At 37.9% G+C, this 20384-nt stretch overlaps 1 protein-coding gene across 2 annotated transcripts in view; it reads right to left on the reverse strand.

Moving 5' to 3' along the window:
* The window catches only part of SLC44A5 (solute carrier family 44 member 5), a 401632-nt gene that overhangs the window by 236164 nt on the left and 145084 nt on the right, over positions 1-20384 (reverse strand). The gene's annotated exons all lie outside the window — the stretch shown is intronic.

Below are 20384 nucleotides of genomic sequence, written 5' to 3' on the forward strand. Positions count from 1 at the left end.
CGGAACTCACCTTTCTACCAGCACTGCAGAACATCAGAAGCACCTTGCACAGAAAAAGCCGGAGGGAGGCTGCTCCAGGACAGGTCTCGCCGTCAGTGCTCTCAGACAAGCCAGCCCTCCCTTCCTTTCTTCCCTTTCAGCACGCTTTTTCTCAGGTGAGAAAGATAACATTTTAAAACCCTTTTTCTTCAGGTGAATTCTCTCATGCTTTCGCCTCCACCTGGTTTTATTTGTCTCTAGAGAATGATTCTTGAGGGTTCAAAAGAAGTGAAGGTGTCAGAGGTGTTACAGAATGTACCCAAGGATGTCCAATACACGAAAACCTACTGACTACACTTCTGCCAAAAATGAAATGCTGAAAGATGAACAATGAAAGATTGTGAGAATTGGTTGATGTAGATAGAGTTACACTGGGGAGGAGATGAACTAGGTGGGTTCTTATAAAATTTAGAAGCCAAGCCAATGCGTAGCAGGACTTAGTTAATTTAGGGTGGGAAAATATGACTCTGAAAGTCATCCATCCATATTGTCATTTTGCTTTCTTTATGACACTTATTACATTTTTTATTTCACTTATTTTTTGTTAACGTTCATTGAAAGGCAGCTTAAAAAGCAGACAAAATTACAGGCTATGAATAAAAAGACTCAAGTTTGAATGTTAGCTCTGCCTAACACTTCTCTAATCCCGTCTCTTCATTCATAATGTGATAACCAATACTTGCCCCTTCGGGTTGTGGTGAAGACTGGAAACAAGGCATACAAAATGCTTCATATATAGTAGGCGGCCAATCGACGTTAGCAATTATTACTATTTAAACAAAATTCCAATTTTATTTCATAAGAACTAATGGAGAAGGTCAGTTTTTACAGCTAGATCAGGATAGGAAGGGGCATCATCATGGCCCAGAAAGGTGATGGCAGCATTCTAGTGGGATGCTCAGGAAAGGGCTGGTACGATTTTGCGAGTCACTGTCTCACAAGGGCTAGCTATGGTTATTCCTTTATCAGGAACCCTTTTGTCATTATAGTGACCAATACAATACCTTCTTTCCTTAAATACAATACATATTTCCCACATTCATCCTTTCTCTTTAATGCTTATTCTAGCTCAAAATTTATTTTAAAATAAGTTTTACCAACTTATTTTATGGCCTTAGTACCTTTGCCTTGGATAATATGATCTTTTAAATCATTTTTCTGACTTCACTTTCCTTTTCTATCTATTCTATATATTACTGTTAGATTGATTTTCCTTCATCACAGTTGGATTTTATCACTCCCCCTGCTCAGAAAACCTTCAATAGCTCCCTAATTCTCATGAACTAAACCCAAACTCCCCAGCCAGTAATTCAAGAACATCCACGCACTAGGCCTAATTTAAATTCTGCCTTTTCTCAAAGGTTATCAGTCACACAGCTTGTTGTTCCCTAAGTACAACCACATTCTCTCCTTTCCTTTGTGTTTCCCCATGTGAAATGTTTGTCTTCCCATCTCTGCACGTCTAAGTTTCACCTTAAATGCTCTTTTCCCTTGAAGCCTTTCCTTGTTTGCTTCTCTGAACTCTCTCCACTCTCTGAATTTACATACCACACTTCATTACCCCTCTCCAACACAGCCTGCACAGCTGGAGACACAGAGGCCATGTGTTTTTTGTTTCTGTAACTCTCAGTGCCTAGAATAAGGCTTCACGTGTTATAGGATCAATAATTATTTTTAGCTTAATAAGTGAATGAGCAAATTAAGTCTTTCGGATGCAAAATTACATGAGAGAAAGCAACGCAATAGACAAGAAACCAACAATACATTTTCCTGACTAATCACACAGAGTAACACTGCAGAAAGTCACATCTAACCAGTTACAGTGGACATTTGTTTGTTTTTTAAAATTTATTTTGGCTGTTCAGGATCTGAATGCCCTTTCTACATTTGGATAAGTATCCACATGTGAAGAAGGAAGAGTCTACCTCTCACTGTAACATTTATAAAGGAGGCTGACTCACTTTCCTAGTCTCTCTGGTAACTAGGGCATGGGCACCTGCCTGGCCAAACAGCTGAAGCCCCTCACGACTTTGAATGTGGATCCAGGGTGCAAAGAAGCAGGGAGAGAAGAGAATTCAGTCTGGTGGCACTGCTGGCAGCAGCGGTGTGGAGCTTCCAGGTGCAGTGGCAGCATCCATGCCAGCGTGACAAGCTGCAGTGTCCAGCCTTCAGTGCTGGGGCAGCAGTGCCTCACCAGATGGGTGCTCATGATATTGGCTGTGTTTCTGGGATCCCAGCTACACTTGGTTCTGCCTCTTTTCTGGGGCTGTTTTCCAGCATCCCCAGCAGCTCTGCTGGCTACTCGGGTTCCATTTAATGAATCCGTTTGCTGCTTAAGACAACCAGGGTCAGATCCTGCTGCTTGTCCCCCATCACCTTGACTTGATGCATGAGGCTTGCAGGATTATTCAGGGGACCCCTCTACACCACAGCGAGATTCTCTCAGCTTAGGTTTGCATCCTCATTATTTCTCATCGTTAAAAGTTAACAGCCCGACATGCTACCTCCATTAATTTTTAGGCAAACATGTTTTAAAGTCAGATTGCATTTTGATTTCTATAAATAAGTTCCATAAATAAGCCATCATTTATTTCTCCTAAACAAATCAGTCTAAATTAGAGCTTACCATAGGATATCATTCATTCATTGAAATTCCAAAGCATATCAAAATAGAAAAATGACTACTATAATAAATGTCCTCAGGATCGAGCCACTTCTATTTTTGTAGACTTACAAAATACTAGCAACAATTACATTTTACACCACTGATATGCCTGTACACTTAGAATTTTCCTAGAAAATGTGCCATTGATTAATAATGTCTCAAGGAAATTACATTATTTATGACTGATCCAGATATAACAATACAGTTTAGTGGTTAAGAGCTTGGACTCTGCAGCCAAATTTGCCTGGAATTAAATCCCAGTCTATGGTGGGATATTGGACAAGTTACTTACTCTTTTGTTCCTCCATTTCCTCTTTAAAATGAGAATAATAAAAAGATGATTGTGAGGATTAAATTAGATATTTTACACAAAAATGATCAATGATTAGACAGTACCTAACCCTTAGTAAAAAGCCATTGAAATGTTTGTTTTTACTGTATTCTCAAACTGTTCCTACTCAGGAAAATTATTAGAATGCATGCCAGTCATATGTGCTATCAGTCAAATAAAATTCTATTTCCCTCTAACACATTGTGCTCCTTACTTTCCTTGTGGTTGGATGGAGCCACATTTCTGTTTCTGGCCAATGTACCAGTTAATGCATTAGAGTATTTAACTGGCACTGTAAGATTCTCCAGAGTGCTCTCTTCCCTCTAGTATGGCAAGAAAGAATGTTTGATATGGTGGAGACTGGAGGGCTAGAGTGATTAAAATTAGCAGAATTCCTTTGCTGCCCTGAGATGGGTATGTTACATGAGCAAGAAATAAACCTCTGTTGTTTTAAGCTACTGATATTTTGGGGGAGTGTTTGTTACTAAAACATAATGTAGTGTATCCTGAGTAATGCAGAAAGCATGACAATTATCTGGACATTTCAATTAAATAATATTTCCTATTCAAGTGACTAGCATCCTCAGACATACCTAGAGTGGGATAATATCAGTAAAGAATAAAATTATTTTTCCATTATAGGCAGTCATCCTGCTTATACCCTCTCCATTTGTGCATCCATTATCCTTGTTAGCAACTCAAAACAGGAGGTACATCATATTAATCTTTGTATCTCAGAATTGAGCTTGATATACCAGTTGGAACTCAGAAAATGTCTGCTAACCCAAATGAAGCTTTAGAGTGCAAATGTGATCTGATCAGATGTTCTCATTGTGAAAGTTGCTAATCCATGACTTTGGAAGCTAAATTAGCTTCATCCAAGAGGGCACTATTTAGCATAATAAACTAAACCTGACAGGCATTCCCAGTGCAAGCACCAATTTAGAAAGATTTATTCAGGAAAAAATAAATGACAGCTGCCACAGGGTACGCATACCACCTGCGTAATTCTGCCATTCCAGTATCTGATTTTACTTCGGCTTATACTCATAAGATTATGGCAGAGTAGAGTTGTCAAGAATCTGAGAGATTGTGTTTACAATACCTCATGTTAAATATAACAAAACCGAGGCCCAGGAGCCATAAATACAATAACTGGTGTCAGACACAAAGCTAGTTAGTGCCAGAGGTAAGACTCTTAGTTTTTTGGTCTTTTCACAATACCAAATAGTTTAAAGAGCATACACCACATAGATGGTCACTAAGTCATTATTTTGCATGCAGTTATTAGCAGTGTTTAACACCGGTTGAATATCAGCATCCTCACTGTAGCTTTTAAAGGGGACATGTGCCTGGGCTCTATCCTTAGGGATTCTGATTGTGGGGCTCATGCTTCACAATGGTTAGACTCACTGCCAATTTCAGCAATGACCATTTCTAATATTTCAACAACTAGCTACTTCCTAAAAGAACACCTGGAATGTTGTCATGTTAGAAGAGATCAGGAAAATAGGAATTTTCATCAGCCTAAAGCTACATTAACATGCCTCTCTATGTACCTATTCTGAATCAATATGTGCCACATTTTAAGTTATTCAATTATGCTACAAGTTCTTGTTGGAGGAATATATTCTAACAAACCAAGAAACAAACTCAGGGGTCAGTATATCTGGATCCTGACTGTCATGAACTAGCTCCATGTTAAGACTATGTACAAAAGTAACAGTAGAAAGCGATCTTTCTTGGCCAACTGAGGGCTATGATGTCTAAACACTGATCCATTCAAAGAATATTTGTGGGCATAAGTGTTGGTCCATTTGTGTTTCTATAAAGAAATATCTGAGACTGAGTAATTTATAAAGAAAAAGAGGTTTATTTTGTCTCAAAGCTCTGTAAGCTATATAAGAAGCATGGTGCCAGCATCTGCTTCTGGTGGGAGCCTCAGGAAGTTTCCAGTCATGGTAGAAGATGAAGGGGAATACGTGTCACATGGCAAAAGAGAAAGAGAGAGATCAAGCAAGGGGTGAGGGGTGTGCCACACATGCCAGATCTCATGTGAACTCAGAGTGAGAACTCACTCATTATTGTGAGGACTGCACCAAGCTATTCATGAGGGAGATCCAAATGCCTCCCACCAGGCCCCACCACTAACACTGGGGATCACGTTTCAACATAAGATTTGAAGGGACAAACATCCAAACCATATCAACATCTATTATGCTGGGTACTAAGGATACAACTTCCAAAATAGACAAAGTCATGGCCCTCAAGGAGCTTACTGTCTCACAGAGCTCTCTAATATAATGGAACCCATAGAAACAGTCAGGTGTGCAATCCGGGGCAAAGTCATTGCTGTGGTCTGAATGTGTTTCCCAATATTTGTGTGTTGAAAACTTAATCCTCGGTGCAGCAGTGTTGGGAGGTGGGGCCTTCTGGGAAGTGTTTAGGCCATGAGGGCTCTGCCTTTATGAATGGATTAATACCACTATAAAAGGGTTGATGAAGTGAGTTTGGTCCCTTTTCTTCCCTTTCCATCCCTTTCGCCACACAAGTTCACAGCATTCTTCCCCTCTGGAAGATGTATCAACAAGACGCCATCTTGGAAGCAGAGACCAGACCCTCACTAGATACTGAACCTGCTCGTTCCTTGATCTTGAACTCCCAGCCTCCAGAACTGTGAAAAATAAATTTCTATTGTTTTTAAACTACCATTTGGTGGCACAAATGGACTAAGACAGTCATGTACAATGGCTTCTGCTGATCCTGAAAGAAAATGATGTGGAGAAAATGCATATGTTTCCTCGCTGATCACTGTTAGTGGGAATGGTGGGAGATGAGAGATAACACCTCTGGAAGGGCTGTCATTGACATGCCAAGAAACACAGACTTTATCATATAGGTCAGGTCCTCAGGCTTTAATATGAAGTCCTGAATCTTGTTTAAAATACAAGTATGTGGACACCATCCAGAGAATCTGATTCGGTAGGTTGGAATGCAGTCCCTTGGGTCTGCCTTTTTAACCAGCACATCAGGAAATCTCACCCAGGTGGTGAGAAACTCTGCTGTAGACAAGCAAGATAGTCTCAAGGGCAGCAATACATTTCAGAAAGATCACTGGCCTTGAGCTCAGGCCTCTAGGCTCCAGCCAGATTCAGCTCACTCTCTACTATCCCCCACCACCTCTCTCGTAACGTTACCCAAGGGCAGTTTCATATAAACATCCAGAATTTAAACATATCAACACCAAAATAAACAACAGCAGCAATAGACACTACAATAAAGCAATGAATCTTTACCAGTGATTAACAACTGGTTTTATCTATACTATACAGTTATGTGAGGGGAGAACTGAAACATAATTGGAGAATTCCATGGGAAAAAATCCAAACCTTTTTATTGAACTGGAAAAATCTCTCCAGTCAAAAGAGCCAATCCAATACTTGATGCAAACACAGGCTTTAAAAAATATTGCAGTTGAATATATTAGCTTCGAGGCTTCAATATACTATCAAGGAAGAAACAAAGCAAATACGTAGAGAGTCAATAAAGTCATTAAAGATTCTGGTCACTTCTATAAACCCTCAGTGACCCCTCTCCCCCCAAGCTATCAAGATTACTATTCAGACCAATGAACTGTGTTTCTAACCATTAGAAAATCAGCAGCTTATTGTGGCATACTGTGTGTGGGATTGACTGGGTTACACTACTTTAAATGAATGTGAGATATGAAATCATTATTTCAATGTTGTTTAAAAATTAATTAGAAATTTTCAAAAATTGTTTTAGAATGTCAAGGTTTAATTAACTTATTTATTTAATAGACCCATATGTGACCTTTGCAGAAATCCTGTGGATTTCTTCAGCATTTAATAGTCTAGTGGGGAGGAGGAGGAGTGGATTTTTGTTTTTTATTGGAGAGCTGAAATATACTCCTTGTCTTTTTATCACTTTAATAGTTCTTTGTGTTGCAGGTAAAGCATTATTAATTCATGTCCAGTGAGAAATACACAAGATTTTTGATGACATAGCAAAAACTAAGCAATAAAAACAACCACCCAAAGAGAAGGGGAGGAATAGGTCAGTCCTTTAGATGAAAACAGGTAATTCAAGCAAATGCTTACAAGTACAGTTTGCTTATTTCCTAATAGTCAGAAAGAAATGTTCATTCCTTTGCCAGGGGAGGGGAGGGTTAACATTTCACAGAATCGAATTTTAGAGCATTCTGCACTTCGTTTTATTCTTGCCTATGTGTAGATAGCCTCCACTTAGGATATGTGAATGTCAAGCCAGTTCCTGTCGATAATGAAAACAGGATTCCCTCTTGACTCCTCCCCCTTCATTTTTGTAGCAATTTGCATTAAATCAAGGTTAAGTTCTCTCTCGTCAACTTTGATCTCTCCTCAATTTCCTCTAAGAAATCCATTTTCCAGGCTGCTTGGTGAACCTTCCTAAAATGAATCTTTATTAAACAACACCTTTGCAGCCAAAGGTGTTCTACACAAATTGAACCAAAGTAAGAATATTCTTCACCGTAAACCAAGGTTCATTTATCCCACTGTGAGACTGTTTCAACTAGCCCCTGCAGACATTTTCTGCCACTCACACATAAAGAAACAGTCCCCTTTACATCACCAAGTAAACAAAGGGTCTCCTCTGCAAGACTGGTGCATGCTCTAAACACTGTCATGTTTTTCATGAATAAAACCGTAACAGTTTCTTCAGCTCTCAAACATGTTTAAATCTTAGGTGTATTACTTACTATACATTCAGAGGCTGACACTTCTATTATTTTGCATGATCACCGATTGACTCCAGTAGGAATCATTTCCAGAGAACGGCCATTATGATCTACAAAGCAAGTAAATTATTGCTTGAAAGATATTTTTGCTGTGTGACTACACCAGGCGTCCCCAAACTATGGCCCAAGGGCCGCATGTTTCCGGCCCCCCGCCGCACTTCAGGAAGGGGCACCTCTTTCATTGGTGGTCAGTGAGAGGAGCACAGTATGTGGCGGCCCTCCAACGGTCTGAGGGACAGTGAACTGGCCCCCTGTGTAAAAAGTTTGGGGACGCCTGGACTACACCACTGGAAGTTATACCCAGGTCCATTTTGTAATATTGACTTCAATGACTAGGCAGAGTCTTAGTACTGCAGCTCAAAATACATTTCACATGATGTCTGTAGATCTCTGTTCATCTGAAAGAAAATGCCAGGGTCCATCCCAAAGAAAAATTCTATTATTATGCTGTGTCATAAACAATTATCACAGACAATAACAAGTCATAAAGAAAGCCACTAGTCAGTGTGGATTAAAACTGAGAGTTCTGAATAAACAGCCCCAAATCGTCCACACCCTTTTCCCCAACCACCTTAACATCTTCTAGACCAAAGCAAATCTCTCTACCTGTGCTTGGAGTTCATCCCTTGGGAACTTGGTTCTATTATTTCTTTTTCATTCTCGTAGCCCCAGTCTCTCCCTCTGCACTGCCTCTCTTTCCTCTGCTAGAGTTTCATCTTTCCCATCAAAAATAATCTTTCTTTGACCCTGATTTCCCCTTTACCTAACTATCTCATGTCTCCCCCTTCTCCTCACATCACAAATGAGAAGCAAATGCTCAATAAATATTTATGGATTAAATGCGTAAAGAGAAATCTATTTCCCTATTGCTTCATCTCACAATTACTCCTCATTCCACTGCAATAGATAGAAACTACTGAGCCCATTCCTCTACCACACCTGTTCTCCAGAGGTGGCCAATACCTTTCTCATTTAAAAGTTCCATGAGCTCTCTTTACCCTTCATTCTAGTTGCCCTCAACACAGCGTTTGAAGCAGCTAATCAGACCTCATTATTAATACTCTTTCTTTCTTAATTTTTCTTATAATATCCTAAGTCAGTTATATCACCAGTTCTTCAAAAAAATCACTGATGGCACATGTTTTCCTAACCCTTTCCTCCTTTATACTCTACATGATTCCAATGGGAAATCTCACCCACAGACACAGTTTCAACTACCTTCTCTGGCAGCCTCTTCCAAATTTATAATCTTAGTTCTCATTGTATTTTTTTTTTTTTGACCTCTTAGATCTGTCTTTCTAAATTCCTTTTCTACCTGTCCTGATAGAAAATCATGTTGGCACCTCAAACTGAACAGATTTGAAACAGAATTCAATCTGCTCTTCCTCTGTATTAGTCCATTTTCATGCTGCTGATAAAGACATAATGGAGACTGGGTCAAAAAAAAAAAAGAGGCTTAATTGATTCACAGTTCCACATGACCGAGGAGGCCTCACCATCATGGCAGAAGAGTAAGGGAAGTCATACATGGCATCAGGCAAGAGAGAATGAGAGCCAAGCGGAAGGGGAAGTCACTTATAAAACTTAGAAAAATAAGTGAGACTTACTCGCTACCACAAGAACAGTATGGGGGAAACCACCTCCATGATTTAATTATCTCCCACTGGGTCCCTCCCACAACACATGGGAGTTACGAGAGCTACAATTCAAGACGAAATCTGGATGGGGACACAGCCAGACCGTATCACCCTCTCATCTCTAAGCCCCCCTTTCCTGTGTGTTCCCACCTTAGCTGGATAGCAGCGCCATCTTCTGGGTTAGGTAGTTAGAAACTTGAATGATTTTTTAAGGAGGCTCCCATTTCCCTTACCTGCAACTTCCACTCAGTGTCAAGTCCTCCTGATACTTTTTTGAAATGTCTCTTGAGATTGCCTCATAATTTTCCATTTTCCATGCTATTGTCCTAGCTTAAATTTGAGAATTTCTCAATGAGACAATTACAGAAGCTATTAACTGAGTGCTCTGCCTCCAGTCTCATCTGTCCCCAATCCATTTCTTCATATTAACAGACTAAGTTCTCTGAGAATAGAAATGTCTTAGTCACCTTTGCATTCCCCTGCACGACTACTCAATACATATTTGTGGAAATGAACTCCCACTGCCAGCAATTATCTTCCTAAAATACAGATCTGATCCTATAAACTCACTGCCTCCAAATCTTCAATGACTTTTGCTGCAGAATAAAGGGAAAGCTCCTTTGTGTACATTCAGTCGGCTGTGGCTGGGTTCTAACCTACCATTTTGCCTGATCGCCCTCCCACCTCATGCCTCCCACCTGTCTGCCACTCCAGCCACTATTTAGTCATTCCACTTATTTCTAGAATCCACTCTGTATTACTCCGTCTATGGTTTGGAGTGCCTGTTTGGTATCCCTGGCTATTGAAATCATATTCAACTTTTAAGGTCAAACTGCAATTCCACCTTTTCCATGATGTGTTCTTCAAGTCCTCCTGTAAGGAGTAATTGCTTCCTTCTCTTGTTCCCTGGCACTTTGTACTTTCACATGGCACACACTGCCATGCCCATATTACAGTTAGGTATGGATTTGCATTTCCTTAACCAGCCTCACACAGGCTCCTAAAGGACATCTTAAATCCCTCACCATGCTTAGGCCAGTGCCTCACAACAGAACGATTCAATAAAAGGATTAATAAAGTGACTTAATAACTCTTTCATCTCATTTTGCAAGAGCCCAGTTTAGTAATTTTAGTACTTTCTTCTCCATTACTGCGACATTTGGTCCAAAATACTTACATATATTCTGTTCACCCAGGTTACCTCCATTCCCAAAAGCAGTGTTTGTACAAGGTACTAGAGTTTCAGTTAACTGAAATATGTATGTCAATTAACTGAAATACATTAAAACCTATTATCTAAAATATACATGTAAAATAAATGCTATCTGTGTGGTTTTAACATAGAAATTAAGAATCCTGTCAATAAATCTTTGTTTTAAAAGCATTAATCTTTTACATCAGCATCAATCTTGACCCTTGGGGAAAAAAAAACACAGAGCCTCCTTTTCTAAGGTTGTTCCTTCCAAACCTTCTTACATGATCTCTGATTCCAGATTTTTATACACCAACAGGATACTCCAAGAGTGACTGTTCTCCACACCTCTTGTAATGACTTCACTTCTCACAAAATTGTGGAAAGACTGCACTATAGAGCTGTGGAGAGAAACACCTACTTCACTTCTCTAGGTCAGGTAAACATGATTCATTCCCATAGAAGCAAACTCACAAATGATTTCCTTTTATTGGTTTATGAAAACCCAAGACTCAAATTTAAGATTGCAACAACTGGCTGGGCGCAGTGGCTCATGCTTGTAATCCCAGCACTTTGAGAGACTGAAGTGGGCAGATCATGTGGTCAAGAGATCGAGACCATCCTGGCCAACATGGTGAAACCCCATCTCTACTAAAAATAAAAAAATTAGCTGCATGTAGGTGTGTGCCTGTAGTCCCAACTACTTGGGAGGCTGAGGAGGGAGAATTGCTTAAACCAGGCAGGTGGAGGTTGCAGTGAGCTGAGAAAATAAAAAGAAAAGAAAAAGAAACAGATTGCAACAACTGCATTCTACACTGCTTACCTCATAGAATATAATAAGACCACCAGTAATGTTATCAACATTCTTTGAAAGAGATCTTTAAAACCGTCACCACCACCACACACATGTGCACACACATACACTGTCTTCTACCATGGTCTTGTTCCACTGGAATGTCTTCAGGGGCAATAACACACATGGAGCTGTCATCTCCTATGATAACAAGGCCTTCTTCTGGAATACTTCTTAATGGAACTGCCTGAGGCTGTTTTAAAGTTTACTTTTTAAAAAATAAGTAGAATAAGTACATTCTAAAATAAAAATTAAAAGTATGGCATAGGAAATATATAAATATATAAACCAATTATATTGTCATTTATTATCAAGTATTCTGGACTGCCATAGACTTATGTGCTGTATTTGTATACAGCTGGCAGGGCAATAGTTTTGTTGACAACAGAATCACCTCAAACAAGTGATTAATGCATTACACTACAACATTACAATGGCTACGATAGCCCTAGGTGATAGGAATTTTTTAGCTCTTTTGTAATATTATGGGACTGTCATTGCATTTGCAGTCTTCCGTTAACCAAAACATCATTACACAGCACATGACTGTACATGCAGCTCCTCACCATTCATATAAAGAATGAGCCAGTGATATAACCTAATCCCAAAATTTGCCTCTATCCTAACTTAAAGGACTTATATGACATATAAAATTTTATTCTGAATTCCGATGTCGGCATTTATTCTTTAACAGTATTTACTAGAAGAATTTGTCTTTGTGGGTATTGTAGAATTTCATCAAGGGTGGCTTCAGTTATTATCAATGAAGTAACAGAGTTGTCCAAAGTGAAGAAGGACCTATGGGGCATCACAGCAGTGATAAAGCAGGATGGTACAAAAACATCAGAATGATTAGCATCACCTCCAGCACTCGCTGGTGTTGATAGGTGGGCAATAGTTTTGTAAGCGTCTGAAAATTTACTGGACCCAGCAAGAAAGCAGTAATTTTTCTCTGATCCCTTTACATCTGAGGAGAGATTGTTAAAAGAGCATCAGCTTCCCTGTTGAAAGACGGAGTTAGCTAAGTGGAAGATAAATTGTGTGTTAGTATAGTGGGTTTCCAATAACGCACATTTCTTTTGATCTATTGTTAGTACTGTATTTGTTCTTCTGGATTCCTGAACTCTGTTCTTCAGTGATTTTGAGTAAGATTAGCCCCCAGAGTGAGTCACTGTTAAGAACTACTTCGCCATTTTGTTATTCATTCTAATAAAATAAAAAAAAATAAAAAAATAAAAAAAAGCATCTCAGAAGATCAGGCAATTCAAAGCCTGACTCAACAGGTCATATGAAAGAATGTTAGTTTTTATTCGAGAGATGAAGAGAAATCATGCTAATAAATTAAGAGAAATGAAGGCTAGTCATTGGATTCAGCAATCTGGAAGTCAGTGATGGCCTTAACAAGTGTAGTTTTATGACATGAAATCATGAGGAAGAAAGCCTGATTGGAGTGGCTTTGAGGCAGAATGATGGTTTCTAGAAATGAAAAACCAGAGTTCCCAAAGAGCCCCTTCTGCTATAAACCAAGTAGATCATGAATGAAACATTCAGTTTTAAAGAACTGCAGGGTTTGCAGAAACTAAGAACAATATTCAAGCATCTCTACCACCACCACCAAAACGGAACACAACATAAAACAAATCCAAGAGCTGAAACCCAAGTAGGGAACACTGTGAAGTACTAAGTGAGAAGAGGAAGTGGGGTATGTTCAAGGCAAACAATTGCTAATCTCATCACAACTAAATAAGACTAAGCCTGAGGCAGTTGCAGGACAAGGGAGCTGACCCTCAGACTCTCAAATTAGTCCAAATACCTCAAAGAGGCTATAGTGGTCCCAGGTTACTAGGATCCCAGGCTCTGAGCAATAAAGCCTGGGATCCTTTCTGAAGAAAGGCATCCCAATTTAGGCCCATAGCACTCTCCATAATTAAGGCAAAACAAATATAAACTTTCAATTTAAAAAATCACCTGACAAACCATGAGCAAAAACAAAACAAAACAATAAATGATAGATTTAGATCTCTTCAAAGACTTCAGATATTGAAATTAACAGCAAAATAATAAAGTCAAAGTCTTTTAGGAGAAAGACTATCTATGAAAATATCAAAGAAATAATACACAAAAGCACAAAATAAGCAAGCAATATGCTATGGTTTGAATATTCCCCCAAAGCTCATGTGTTGACAACTTGATGATCCTTAATGCTTCAGCATTGGAAGGTAGGGCCTAATGGAGGTGTTTGAATTCTGGCATCACAGTCCTCATTAATGAATTAATGCCATTATCTTGGGGGCAGGTTTGTTACTGTGGGAGTAGATTCCTTGTAAAAGAATGATGGATGCAGCAAACCACCATGGCACGTGTATACCTATGTAACAAACCTGCACATTCTGCACATGGACCCCAGAACTTAAAGTATAATAAATAAATTAACAAAAAATAAATAAACATTAAAAATAAATAAATAAATCCCACTTACGGGAGTTGAACAATCAGAACACATGGACACAGGGAGGGGAACATCACACACCACGGCATTTCAGGAGGTTGGAGAGGGAGAGCATTAAGATAAATACCCGATACATGTGGGGCTTAAAACCTAGATGACAGGTTGATAAGTACAGTAAACCACCATGGCACATGTAAACCTATGTAACAAACCTGCACATTCTGCACATGTATCTCAGATCTTAAAGTTAAATTTCAAAAAAGATGCCCCCAAAAAAGAATTACTTCAGCCCCCTCTTACTCTCTCTTGCCCTCTCTTTGCTCATCTGCAATGAGATGACACAGCAAGAAGGTATTTGTCAGATGCCAGCCCCTCAATCTTAGGTTTCTCCACCTTCAGAACCATAAGCCAATAAATTTCTTATTATAAGTTGACTAATCTGTGGTAATATGTGGTGATAAAAATGACCAACGAGATTTGAAAAGTAACGAAACTTTTATAAATTAAAAACATTATTGTTGATATTAAAAACTCTATGGATTTAGGCACGATGGTGCATGACTGTAATCTCAGCTACTCAGAAGGCTGAGGCAGGAGGATCACTTGAGCCAAGAAGTTCAAGACTAACTTGGGCAACATAGTGAGACCCTGCCTCTAATAAGAAAAAGTCTCAATTGCTGGAATAATATTTTAGCAAAGCTAAAGACAGAATCAGTGACGGAAGACAAAAAGTGATAGATAATCCACAATGCAGCTCAGAAAAACACAATATGTAATATTAAAGAAACATAACAGAAATGAAGGGTAGATTTAAAAGATCTAACAATCCTCCATCCAAAGTCCAGAAGGAGAAAATGGGGGAAAGGCAATACTGGAAAAGATAATGGCAGATAATCTCAAATTGATAACATACATGAATCCAAAAACACAAGAGACACAGTATCTACCAACAGGACAAATAACAATATCCATTCTAAGATAATATAATAAAAACTGAAGAAGTATAAATAATGAGAAAAATCTTAAGCCAATCAGAAAGCAAGCTAATATTATCTGACAGCAAGCTTTCGAACAGAAAAAAAGGAAGCCAAGAAGACAGGGGGAAAATAACATTAAGAAGTCGTGAAAAAGGTGGCATTAAATTATGCATCTCTTCATTCATTCACATTTATTTAGGTGCTACTATTTATCAGAAATGGAAAAAAAATGCCTTCATAAAACTTAATTGTAGTGATGGGAATAGATAATAAGTGATGTAATTAAATATGTCAGATGCAATGGTGAAAAGTAGAATACAAAAGGGAATAGTAGTACCAAGGAAAGGGAGAGTTTGCGATTTTTAAAATTATTGTGGTCTGAGAAGTTCTCACTTATCAAGTGATATTTGGACAAAGACCTGAGGGAAGTTAGGAAGGAAGTTAAAAGGATAGTTATGAAGAAGTCTCTAAGGAAGACATGGCAAATTCGAAGGCCATGTGGCAGTTCCAGGGCATGGTTGAGGAAGAGCAAGGATGCTAGTGTGGCCACAGCAGTGGGAGTAACAGTGAAAGAAGCAGGAAACAATGTTAGAGAGATAACAGAGCTAGGGTAAAGGATACCACTTGGACCTTCCAGGTGACTACAAAGATTTTTCCATTTTACTTCGAGTGAAATGGAAAGCTAGAGGGTTTTGATAAGAGCCATCTTGTGATCTGTTTTACATTATTAAAGGATGACTTGAATGAGATTATAAGATAAAAAGAGGAGAAGCAAGGAAATCACCTGGGAAGCTATTGCAATAATCTAGGTTATGGTAAACATGGTGCCATGTGCAAAGGTGGTTGTGATGCAGAATGTCAGAAATAGTTGTAACTGAAATTGAGTCCAAAAAGTTTGGTTGAAGTGGTTTATAAAAGAGAGAGCTTTTAGATAGATAACTGGATGGATGTAATTCACTTTCACTCTGAAAAGAAAGCTCTTCAGAGTAGGCTTGAAGGAAAGATCAGGAGCTCAGTTTGAATATGTTAGGTTTGAAATGTATATTACATTTAAATGTTAGAATAGATACAAGAGTTTGGAACTTATTTGTGAGGTCTGCACTGAACACATAAATTTTGGAGTCAGCAGTAAATAATATACAGAAAGTCATGAAACTGAATGAGATTCCAAAAACTGAGCCCTGGGGCACACCAACATTAAGAGATTAGAGAAACTGGGAAGAAGAACTAGAATTAGAGACTGGAAGAGCAGCTGGTAAGGCAGAAGGAAAATCAGGAGAATATGATTTCTTGGGCACAAATAATAAAAGTCTTTAAGAAAAACTCTTTCAAGGATGAGGGCAAGACAAAAACATTTTCACATAAGTGATAACTCAATTTACCAGCAATAGTATTTTACTGAAAGAATTTCAGGAGGTCAAAAACATAATCTCTGAAGAAACTCTGAAGTTTAAGAAAGTATGGCAGGCAATGATATTGGGAGGTTATACTATAACCATGAATATTAAATAATGATAATGACAATATTACATAATTTCTGCAGTTCCAAATAAAAATAGTAGAATTAAAATTCTGTGCAATAGCATACATAACACAAGAAGGTTAATTAGGACACAAAAGGTTCTGGAATCCTTGAATTGTTAAAGAGGAGCATTAAGATTTTAAATTATTTTAAATTAAGCATCAGTGGTAAGCTTACAAGGATAACTAGAACAATAGAAATAGTGTATGACTTGTAAACCAGTAGAGCAATGTTTCTTAAGGGGAGTGTAAACAACATTTTGTGCAAGACAGTTATTAGACAAAACCATCCTGCCCTTTGCAGATATTCAGCATTCCTGAACTCTGCTCTTCAAATGCCAGTAGCATCCACTTCAGTCATTGTGACAACCTAAAAACACCACAGATTTCCAAATGTTTGCAGGAAGAGTACTGTATCACCTTTATGTGAGAACCACTGAAATTCATGGAGAAAACAAGCAGATTAATTTAAAAGTTTAGCCACACTCAAAATAAAAGGCAAGATAAAAAAAAAGTCAAGATATGACTAACCGTAATAAATGTAATTGAACAAAATTTGACAGAGTATTAGTAGAATTAAAACATACTATCCAATTACATAATTACATTGTGTACAAGTAACACTTCTAAAACTTAAGAAAACAGATTTTTTAAAATGTTAGAATACAGCATGATCCTCTCCACTGCTAAATTTTAACAGTTTTTAAATGTTTAAAATATTAAAGTGTTTTTAAACATTAGCCAAAATAAAGTTAGATTATATTACTAGATATAAGATGTATTTACTATTAATAATATATATTAGGAGATTTTGACATCCTTTAATTATTGCTAGGTCAAGCACACAAAACCACAAGTAAGGTATATATGATTTGAACAACTCAATTAGCAAGTTTAAAGATATGTATGTCCATATATTCCTACATATATTTCTATACCTAACAATGGGTGAACACATATTCTTCTTTTACAAGAATGATCATGTAACTAATTTCTTGATTGAGTGATTATGTGCCAAAGAATATTATAGACACTTGAAAGGTATTAACTAATTCATTTAATTCTTATGAAACTGCCAAGAGATAGGTCTGTAAGGACAAAATTTAAATCTGATCCTTTGTAATTTGGTTCTAGTGCCCATGTGTTTAACCAACAGAAAACATTTTCTAAAGGAATATTTAGAAGTTTTCACAAATTTAACAAATTTATAGCTGCTAAAGAAAAAAAATCATGACACTTGTTAAACATGGTTAAGGAACACTTTATTCAAGAGTCTACTGAAATTGGACTTTGCAGAAGGGAAAAGAGATTGAACTCAACTCTCTGACAACAAGTGTCGCCTTAACCTTGAGTCAGGTTCTTCTGAGCCCTCTTCTTGACTAGGCCCTGATCTTATTCCAATTTATCCCTTTGTCTGCTTATTCCAATTTTAGCAACTATCCTGTTGGGTTAGTTTAGTAAGAATTCCCCTCTCTCAATATCTAATCAGATTCCTCATTCTCCACCTTTGATATCTTCTTCAGGAAGAATACTTTCAAGTCCGCCATTCCAAAATTTCCCTTGCCCTGATGTTTTCCTCTTAGCAATTTGCTTTCTACTGGTTCCTACCATGATCCTTGGCTATCCATTCCTGCTTGTCCTTCTTGTATTCAGAGTTTAGCCCAGGCTCTTTCATTTACTGCAAAACTCCTCTGCAGCCATTGCCTCTGCCTACTGAAAACCCCTATTGCAATAATCCCCTTCTTGAATAAAGTCTTCTTAACCATCTTAACAAGTGCCTAAATAATTTTCAACACACACCATATGCCCTTAAAATAATACTGTGCAGTTAGATGTCAATAACAAGAATAACAGAAAAGGATAATTTTAAACACCATAAGTTGGATATTTAAAGCAAACGTATACATCCACATACTTCTAAATAACTCATGAGCCAAAAAAGAAATAATAATAAATTTTTTTCAAAAATCTTGGGATTGATTAATAAAATATTGCATACTGAAACTTGTGGGAAGCTGTGAAAGCAATACTTTGAGGGAAACATTAAGTTAATCATAGAAATTTGCAAATTTTGGTAAATCAATAGCAGCCTAATGTCAGGAATTTTCTATGGTTTAAGCTAAACCTGTAGCCTTACATGCTCATATTAGAAAAAAAGAAATGCTAAAAATTAACAAGTACAAGCCTTGAACTTAAGAAGTCACAAACAATAGAATAAACTCAAAGAACATACAAAAAGGTAAATAAATATGAAATTAAAAATAAAGCAGAAAAAAATCCTGCTTCAGAAAAGGCTAAAAGCTTTGCAAAAACTCATTGATATGTTAAAAAAACCCACACAAATAAACAGATATTAAATATGAAAGGGGTATATAACTACAGATATAGGAAGATTTAAATTAAAAAAAGATGAACAACTTTATGCCAATATTTATAAATTTATAAAAATGTATAAATTCATAGAAAAATGTAACTGACCAAAACTTACTCAATAGGAAGCCTGAATTGTAACTATTAAAGCATTTAAATAACTGCAAAATCCATATTTTTTTTTAAGTCCCATATTATTTTATAGGCAAGGTCTACCAAAGTTGTGAGGGATATATCTCAATATTCTAAATGTTCCAAAGAACAAAATATGAGAAAACACTCCCAAACTCTCATTTTATTATCTTGTATAATTTTAATCCCCCAAACAAACAAAATTACTTTTTATTAAAGGAAAATTTCAGCCTTTCCCAATCATAAACATAGATACAGAAGTTCCAAATTAATTTTTTTAAAGAAAACCTAACAATACAGAAAAAACATTATGGTCAGGAATGAAAGGGCTATTTAAAAATTTAAAAAATATATAAATGTTATTTCCATAAGTGATTTTTTAAAACTGCATGATCATCTGAATGAGTCTTGTCAAAAAACAATTATATAGATGGCAACATTTTACCCAGAGTTTTACTGTAAAGAGGAGAAAATAAATAGTGCTGTTGGCCTGGTGTAGTGGCTCATGCCTGTAATCGCAGCACTTTGGGAGGCCAAGGCGGGGGAATCACCTGGGGTCAGGAGTTTGAAACCCGCCTGGCCAACATGGTGAAACCTCACCTCTACTAAAAATAAAAAATTAGCTGGGTGTAGTGACACACACCTGTAATCCCAGGTACTTGGGAGGCTGAGGCAGGAGAATCACTTCAACGTGGAAGGCAGAGGTTGCAGTGAGCCGATGCAGCTCCACTGCACTCCAGCCTGAGTGACAGAGTGAAACTTTGTCTCAAAAAACAAAAGAAAGTTCTTTCTTTAGAGAGAGAGAGAAAAAGAGGAAGATGGAGTGAGGGAGAGAAGGAGAGAGGGAGAGAGGGAGAAAGGGAAGGAGGGAGGGGGGAAGGAAGGAAGGAAGGAAGGAAGGGAGGGAGAGCGGGAGGAAGGGAGGGAGGGAGGGAGGAAGGGAGGGAGGGAGGGTGCTGAAGATGGAAGGAGACATAGGAATAAGGAATCATTTTACTGTTTGTTTTTATTTTGCTTTGTTTCATTTTGTTTTAAAAGATGGGAGATAATACAGCATATGTGCATGCTAATAAGGATGACACAGCAACATGGGAGTGATAGATGCGGCAAGAGATAGAAGGATGCTTCTAAGAACAGAGTCCTTGGATCAGAAAGGAAATCCTATCCAGTGCATAAGGGGAGGGTTCCATCCTACAGTGGAGCAGGGGCAGTCCACTTGTTTTAGCAGATGGGAAGGCAGATACAGATAACATACTTGTGATGGGAAGATTATGAAGTTCTCTTCTGAGCTACTCTGTTTTCTCTGTGAAGTACTAAGCAGTGTCAAAAGCTAATGGTGAGAATGAGTTGGGTAGAGGAGAATATGAAGGAGATTGAGATGAGAGAAGAAGGAGGGAAATAATTAACTTTGAGAATAGGA

The sequence above is a fragment of the Saimiri boliviensis genome, chromosome 11 (assembly GCF_048565385.1).
Source record: "Saimiri boliviensis isolate mSaiBol1 chromosome 11, mSaiBol1.pri, whole genome shotgun sequence".
In the NCBI taxonomy this organism is placed as follows: Eukaryota; Metazoa; Chordata; class Mammalia; order Primates; family Cebidae; genus Saimiri; species Saimiri boliviensis.